The sequence below is a fragment of the Paramacrobiotus metropolitanus genome, unplaced genomic scaffold, assembly GCF_019649055.1.
Source record: "Paramacrobiotus metropolitanus isolate TYO unplaced genomic scaffold, Prichtersi_v1.0 Parri_scaffold0000090, whole genome shotgun sequence".
Lineage (NCBI taxonomy): Eukaryota > Metazoa > Tardigrada > Eutardigrada > Parachela > Macrobiotidae > Paramacrobiotus > Paramacrobiotus metropolitanus.
The window spans coordinates 486,665-494,159 of record NW_026570310.1 but is presented as its reverse complement, the minus strand read 5'-3'; the positions used below and the strand labels follow the sequence as shown (position 1 = coordinate 494,159).

At 43.4% G+C, this 7,495-nt stretch overlaps 1 pseudogene; it reads right to left on the bottom strand.

Moving 5' to 3' along the window:
• Positions 1 to 877: 877 nt before the first annotated feature.
• LOC129596453 (uncharacterized) lies at positions 878 to 4,222 on the bottom strand (annotated as a pseudogene).
• Between the last annotated feature and the right edge of the window lie 3,273 nt (positions 4,223 to 7,495).

Here is a 7,495-nt window from a genome sequence, read left to right as displayed (position 1 = left end):
TTTGTTATTTCCGGGAAAAAATACATCAAACAACTGGCCTTTTTTTGCCCTGAAAAATATGAGCAGAGTCTCTGCACCTTTACATTACCGCGGTTTGCTGCTCAACATACGGCTGATCTCTGTAAACAGGCTCGTCATTCGCACGGTTTGATTTGGTATGCTGCGGGTGACTATCGACACAACCAGATAACGTGCGCATTGGACGACATGGTCCAGAAAATCGGTCGCCCGAACAAAGTACTCTTCTACGCCAAGGGGTCGGAAAAGTGCCAACTGCTGGAGCAGTATCTGCCGGAAGTCAGAAATCTGGAAAACATCGGATGTCCACAGTTTCGGCAGCTGACCGACTTGCCTATCTCAGCATTAAGGAAGGTTGTACGATTTGCTCTATGGTATCACTGCGATGCCCAGAATCACGAATGTCGTTGCCGTTGCGGACTTAAACACTACCCTAAACCTGATGGAAATTGAAATGCCTCTGCCTATGGCGCAGTACATACCGCATCGATTTTCCGGATTGCTCATACGAGTACTTTCCTCGTATAAAGCTCACTGTCAACTGTACCAGAATGGAAAGATTACGGTTAACGGAGCTCGATCAGAAACAGACGCTTTTGCACTGGTAGAGCGATTTGCGTCAGAGTCGAATAAAATTGGTTATCTGTGTGTAATTTCACATTTTCGAATTGTGAATATTGTCGGTAATCATGTATTTCCAAACAGAATTCACATTGAAAAATTTAGCAGTTATTTCCGTTTAGAATACACTCCTGAACTGTTTAGTGGACTAGCTATCAAACTTCCATATGGTCGTGCTGTTCTGTTTCCTTCTGGAAAGTGTAATTTTCTGGGGTTAAAACATACGGATGACTTGATACTAGCGGTTAATCACGTCCGGAAAATGGTCGAGCAGTTTAATAACAATAAAAGCGCAAGCTAACAAACAGTGTTTCCGAATGGCACAGTATTATAATTTGCATCTAAAATCCGACGCTTATCATACGTCACTTGAAATCGCTTAATCATAGAAGTGTTTTGTATAGTTAACGATGATTTAACACGCTGAAGAATGTCGGGATATTGCACTTCCACAGTAGACCGGTTTTCTAACGTACTAAGCATTGTATTGTAATTAAGTTGCTCACTAGTCCTTCCATTGATAGTAAATCCTTTGATCTTCTCAACAATTTTACCGTCGTTGGTCACATATGCGTACGTTTTGGCACCAAGGCTGACAAACTGTACAATATGTTGTTACGGCTTTAGTTCATTTGTCAGATCGCCCAAAAAGATGCCCGTAGGAGGATCGACGGCACCCGGTCGGCTTACAAAAAATATTGAATCTACAAAATTTGCAGCTGTTTAAATTCAAAAAGGAACTTGTACAGGTTACCAACCTGTATCGAAATATAGAAGGCGGTCTTTCACCATGTTAATGCACTGGTACAAATGCAACCGCGCCCAGCAGGTGGTAAAACTGCAAAAAAAATTCTGAGTAGTACAAGAATCGAAACACATATCGGAATACTTACGCTGCTAGAATGACGTTGGTATTAGGATTGCGTTCCACAAATCCGGTTTCACTCGTATTCGTTATCTGCACTATGTCATCGGTAAACAAGTCCCAGGAATGAACGTGGTGCCTCCCGGATAGTAGCATGTCGTAAGATTTCTCCGGCTCGCTGATATACATGGTGTTTAGCTTGTTGTCCTGCATTCCCGACGCCCCCAGAAACTATAGTAATAGTAATTAGGATATATTTTTAACACTTTATCATGTTATTACCTGTTTAAACAAAGCTTGCCAGAGCTCTTAAACCGGGATTGACTTTGATTTTATCGTAATCCAGTTCCACGTTTTCGTGCTCCTTAAAGTCCGCCATGTACTGTCTTTTATCTGCTTCACTTTCAACTCCTGCCGGCCATCCGCTGGATTCAGTTTTAATCTTGAGAAATTGATTGATGTACTTTTCAAACAAGCGGTCTTCAAACTGATCGAAATGCCAAACTTCGTATATTTTCACTATCTGGTAACCATGGTCCAGAGCTGCATGAATTTCTGGTGTGCACCAGGTTCCAGTAAGACTTCGCTGGGAATCGGCATGCTCACACTTTGCATTCCAATGATTTTCCATGCACGTTCGGCATAAAGGAAACGAGAGCTTGTCTCCCGAACGGTAAGGTAGCACTGGAAACAGCAGGTCGCCAGGTGGCAAAATTTCACAGACCGCGACTCCGAAGTATGTCCGAATATCCTGGAAGTCTTTTCGGATAATCTTTGGATGATCAATCGGGTAACTTTTATTTTTATTGACGTAAGGGTACTCACTATTAACATCTAAATAACAAATGCGCTCCCCGTTTTTTGTTTCATGGAAAAGTTTGGCTGCATTCGTCCGCCCTCCGTAGATCGCGTCACGCGGATCTAGTCGATTCATGAAGGAGAGACCTTGGACAAATGTTCGCATTTCCGAATCGGACTTTAACTGTTCATCGTATTCATGCTCCCAGATGGTAGTAATGCTGTACCCCATTGCTTTGATGTATTCCTCCCGGTCGAGGGTCTCTTTATAAATCTCACCAGCCGGAAGATCTCGAAACGGATGCATTGTTGTTGGAGCTATGCATTTTGGACAGCCATGGAATAAACATTTTGGACAGCCATGGAAAATTCAAATACCATGTTGGTGTCCTCGCGATACCCGTCCACGAAATAGGGACCAATTTTATGTTCTTTACCGGTCAGAACCGATTGTATGATGCAGTTATTATCCTCTTCCATCCACGATAACCACTTCTTGGCCTTAATCGACTGATGTCGATTACGGGCATGCGTACCGTGGGGTAATAATCCAATTTGATTGGGTCGAAGCATGAATGAACGCCAATACCGGTTGCAGAGTCCAGCAATAGTTAGCGCAGAGACAAACGGACATAGTCCGTTGCTTATGTCTTGAAAGAGTTTCCGAAACTGTTGACAGCACATACGCAAGACCGTCACGTCCATCCGGCAGTAATCTTCAAATTCTTTTCAAAAATCGAACAGATTGCTCTTTTCTTGCTTCTCTTTCTCGTACCAGGCGCGAAAAGACTCTTTATCTTTGGCATTCATTCCCTGGTAACCGTATTCATCCATTGAAGGAAATGGCACGACTTTGTTCCAGTTCTCTTGGCGGTTGAAACGGTGGGGGAATGTGCCCTTGCTGATATCCGGTAAACCAAATGTTGCCGGCCACTTCGCTAAACTTTGCGGATTGTAATTTATGCTGTCGCGAAATCGGATGTTCAACTGCGGAACATCCAACTGGAGAATTTTTCCACCATTGAGAATCACTTTTGGAACGACGCCGTTCTTCAATAACCAATGAAGCACGAAATACCCATCAAAAGACTGTAAGCACAGAACTAATGTACTACTCTAAAAGGAAAAAAAATTTCCAAAAATTTACCTTAAAGTTGTGCGCAATAATGAAATGATCTCGGTGTTGCTCGCTGAACAGGAACGTGCACAGTTTATTGGATACGTCACCACCTAAAGGCGTGTGCTCATCGGGAAACACCCACTCGTTTCCCTTGTCATCCTGAACCACCTAAACATCAACACGTACTGAACAGATACTTCTAATGAAAAGCTGATTGACTCACCGCCAAATTTGGTACCAAATTCCCGTTTTCATCAACAAAGGTCTCAAAATCAAAAAATAAGAACTCCGCGTTCTCATTTAATTCCATTTCTTCAGCGTTCACGGTGTGGAGTTTCATGTAACACTGGTGGGTTTCGGGAATGGCATGCACTTTGCAAGTCTTGCAATAAATTTCTCCACATTGATGAGAGTTGATACCCTTCCTTCGTTTGAGGGAGACTATTTGTAAGCATTTTTTACAAACAAAGACCTCTTTCTACTTCAGCCATCCAGCGACCAACAGTAAGCTGCGAACGCTTGATAGGTGGCGTCCAAATCGGTCGGTTGAGTGACTTGGAATCAACCCGGATCCGGACCATCTCGTTAGAGCCGACGCCGCCAAATACGTAATCCAGAATACGTTCCAGAATCAATGTAATAGCCATGTGTACGTCCGAGAAGGGAATGCGCTCCAAGTCCGACACTTTTACCGAAAAACACTTGAAATTCAGACGATATTTCTGCGAAAACTTCTCGCCAGTGCAGTGAACATGAATGTGCTCCTCAATGACGTACGCTAATGCTTCGTCTTCGTCCATTATGATAATATAAAACTCAAAACATTGATTAAAACGTCTGGAAAAACTGGTTAGTTTTCTCCTTGTCTAACTCCGGTATTTAATGCTCTTTGTGTAACGTTATTTTGTTACCTTGTCACCACAAATTATTACAGTAACTATCAATAGTTACCGTATCACTCTACAAGATTACAATGTACGACAAAAAGAGGTTGAACCGATCAGTCGGTCCGCGGTTCAAAATAACCTCGCAACGACACGCCACCACTACTTTCAGACGCTCGCGCTCCGTGAATATCAAAGTGCAGCTATACTAGTTGCATATCAAAAGGTGTAGAAAAAAATTTTAAACTTTTTGATACTAAACCTGTGGCTGTTTATGGCGAACAGCACAAATTCTAGCCATTTTGCTTTCCCATAGACTTAAGCATTGATTGCAACTTGCAAGCCAAACGGTTATGCGCACAGATCCTATGCTGTGCCTACGAGAAAGCAAAATGGCTAAAATTTGTGCTGTTCGCCATAAACAGCCACAGGTTTAGTATCAAAAGTTTACCTTTTGATATGCAACTAGTATAGCTGCACTTTGATATTCACGGAGCGCGAGCGTCTGAAAGTAGTGGTGGCGTGTCGTTGTCTTATTACTTTCAATAATCTTCCTCTAATGTGTATAAAAACGACCTTTGCGAACGGTTAATTCTAAAAATCATGTCAACCGTTTTCAAACCTTCAATGGCTGGATATAACGCCCGTGTTGAAAGTTTTGACGCTGAAGCCCGGAAATATATGTTCACCTTCCCCGCCGAATATGCTGCAGCAGCTGGGTTCTACTCCACGTGCTCCAATTGCATGACCTGCTTCTATTGCGGCGTTGGGATCAAGGACTTGCTACCATTGGAAGATCTGGACGTGCACCATGCCCGTTACAGCCCTGCCTGTGGATTTTTGAAGAACGAAAAGGTCAAGCCTTCATTAATGAAGTTGTTAAACTGCATAAACTGACCAAGCGCTTGTATTATGTTCGTGCACACTGGATGCGACGAGCACCGTGGTTTGGCAGAACAATGTACCATGAAAGCGATTCAGATGAAGGTTCATGTCATAGTGCTTTTGAGGATGACATTGGCCAACTTGATAATATGATGTAATGAGATACAGTTAATAAAAACTTCAGTTTACTACCGATTTTATTACTCGACCAGTACAGGGAACGGAGTAGCGACAGGCACCAGTATCTCTAACTGGGTACGCAATTTAGCTAGGGCGGAAAATGCCGCTTTGTTTACATATAGAGTACTGACAAAAGTACCAAAATGAGTCGTACGAGTAAGCGTTATATACGGTGTTTGCTTATTCTGGCCGTGCGAAAACATACGATGCCGCATACGGAGCGTATCACTCAGTCTGCGGTACGGTTTGTCAGGAATGCTTCGCTTATTTTGGGAAGGCAGTGCCGATCCGAGATCCCTGGACCAACCACGGTCAAATGCATACTTCAGGAATCCTTGTAGCTCCGGCAGGGTGACCTCCATCATACCGTCTTTGGTCCGGAGCACTAGCATGGCATGCTGGAACCATCCCTGCCAGTCGTAGTCAGTTCCGAAAAAGATCGGCAGGTTTTCAGCTTCCACATCCCATGGAACGGATCGCAAAGCCTGGGGAACCGCTTTATGAGTGAACGTGAGGGTGTTTGTGCGGGTCCACACGGGTGGGATGGGGTTCAGTATTGTGACGCTGACCGCCTGACTGACCCAGTCGGAAACCGGCACAGTGGAGTTGGTCGAGGCGAGCTGGTTCAGTATGGCTACTGTAAACAGATGATACTACAGTACCGGTAGCGAGCTGTCGAAACCTTAGTATTTTTGACTTTCTTATAATTAAGATTTATTTTTTAAAAGTATAAAAAGGATTCGGCAACTATGCTTTTGTCACTGGGTTTTCAAACCTTAGTTTCGTACTAAGCTACTGAAGCTTTATTTTAGTACTAAAATGTCTCGAACATTGGTATTTTAAACGTTCAGAAAATTACCGTATTCCAGTATCTTTTTATAAACCTGGAAAATTAAAATTAAATCGAGTGACGCGTACCTTTGTTAAGCTCCGTCGGTACTATGGAATTCTGGTCTATGATGCTTATCGTTGGTGCGGTCAACCAATCAAGCGTCAAGCCTCCTGCATTTGCGGTTTCGATTGGTGCAGTGAAGAAACAGGGCTCTATAAAGGTATCAGAATGCGCAAAAAATAATATACGTTTACTGTAGTGCAGACGTTGAATACCTGTGTTGCGCTCATCAGACTGCATGGGAACAGAAGCTCCGCAATAATCTGCACCCGGCACCACAGATTCGTTCAAGCCTACGTAATCAGCCAAGCCAATTTAGTTTACGAGGGGGCAAATGATTTTAGCAAACTAGTTAATTATACTCACAGTATTCGGGGGCGCTCGTCTTCTCATTAAGTTCCGTAGTAACGTCGTTCGACATAAAGGCACCCAGGTCAGCGCAAGCATCGTATAACCAACCGTAATCGATGGCGGAACTGGAACTAGGATTACCAAGCACTTGCCCGTTTACATCCGTAACATACTCCATAGTAGTTGCAAATATTACCAACAACGTTGTAAAAATCAAGTTTTATTTCGGGAATCGTCTTTTTTATCTTAATACTACGTTCTTATCATTCACCTCCCATAGGTAGTAACTTTAAAAAATTACAGCATCACCTTAAACAATTACCGAATCCCGATTGGATGAGGGTCAATCGTACGTACTTGGGAGCAGGCTTGAATATGGTAATTCGAGTCTAAGTTACGGTAACCATCAAAAGTTACCGTACACTTACTGAAAGCATTATATAAATGTCCAGTTCACTACGATAACTAAGTTGTATTTTCCCAAGCTTTTTCACTTTTTTACCGATTTCCTTTTTTTTGAGTGTTCTCCACCTTATCAGCATTATGGATAACAATTCTGGACAACCGTATTTGTGCGTACCCATTTACTATCAGTCCGCACCTACCAATGCCCCGTTCCAACCTGCCTTTTATGCAACTCAGCAGCGGGATCAACAACTGCCAACGCGGTTCAGCTTGCCACAGTTTCCCACGAACAGCTCCTCATTACTGGACGGAATGCCCACACCTAACGTTTCGCCTGTTGTGTCCGACTCACCAGCCTCGCCACCACCGGAGTGTAACAGTACTTATGACTTCCACCCCCAGCAACCTTCACCGCAGTATACCACAGCCGTCCTGGGAATGCGTCACCATGAGATGGAAACGCAACTGCTGACACT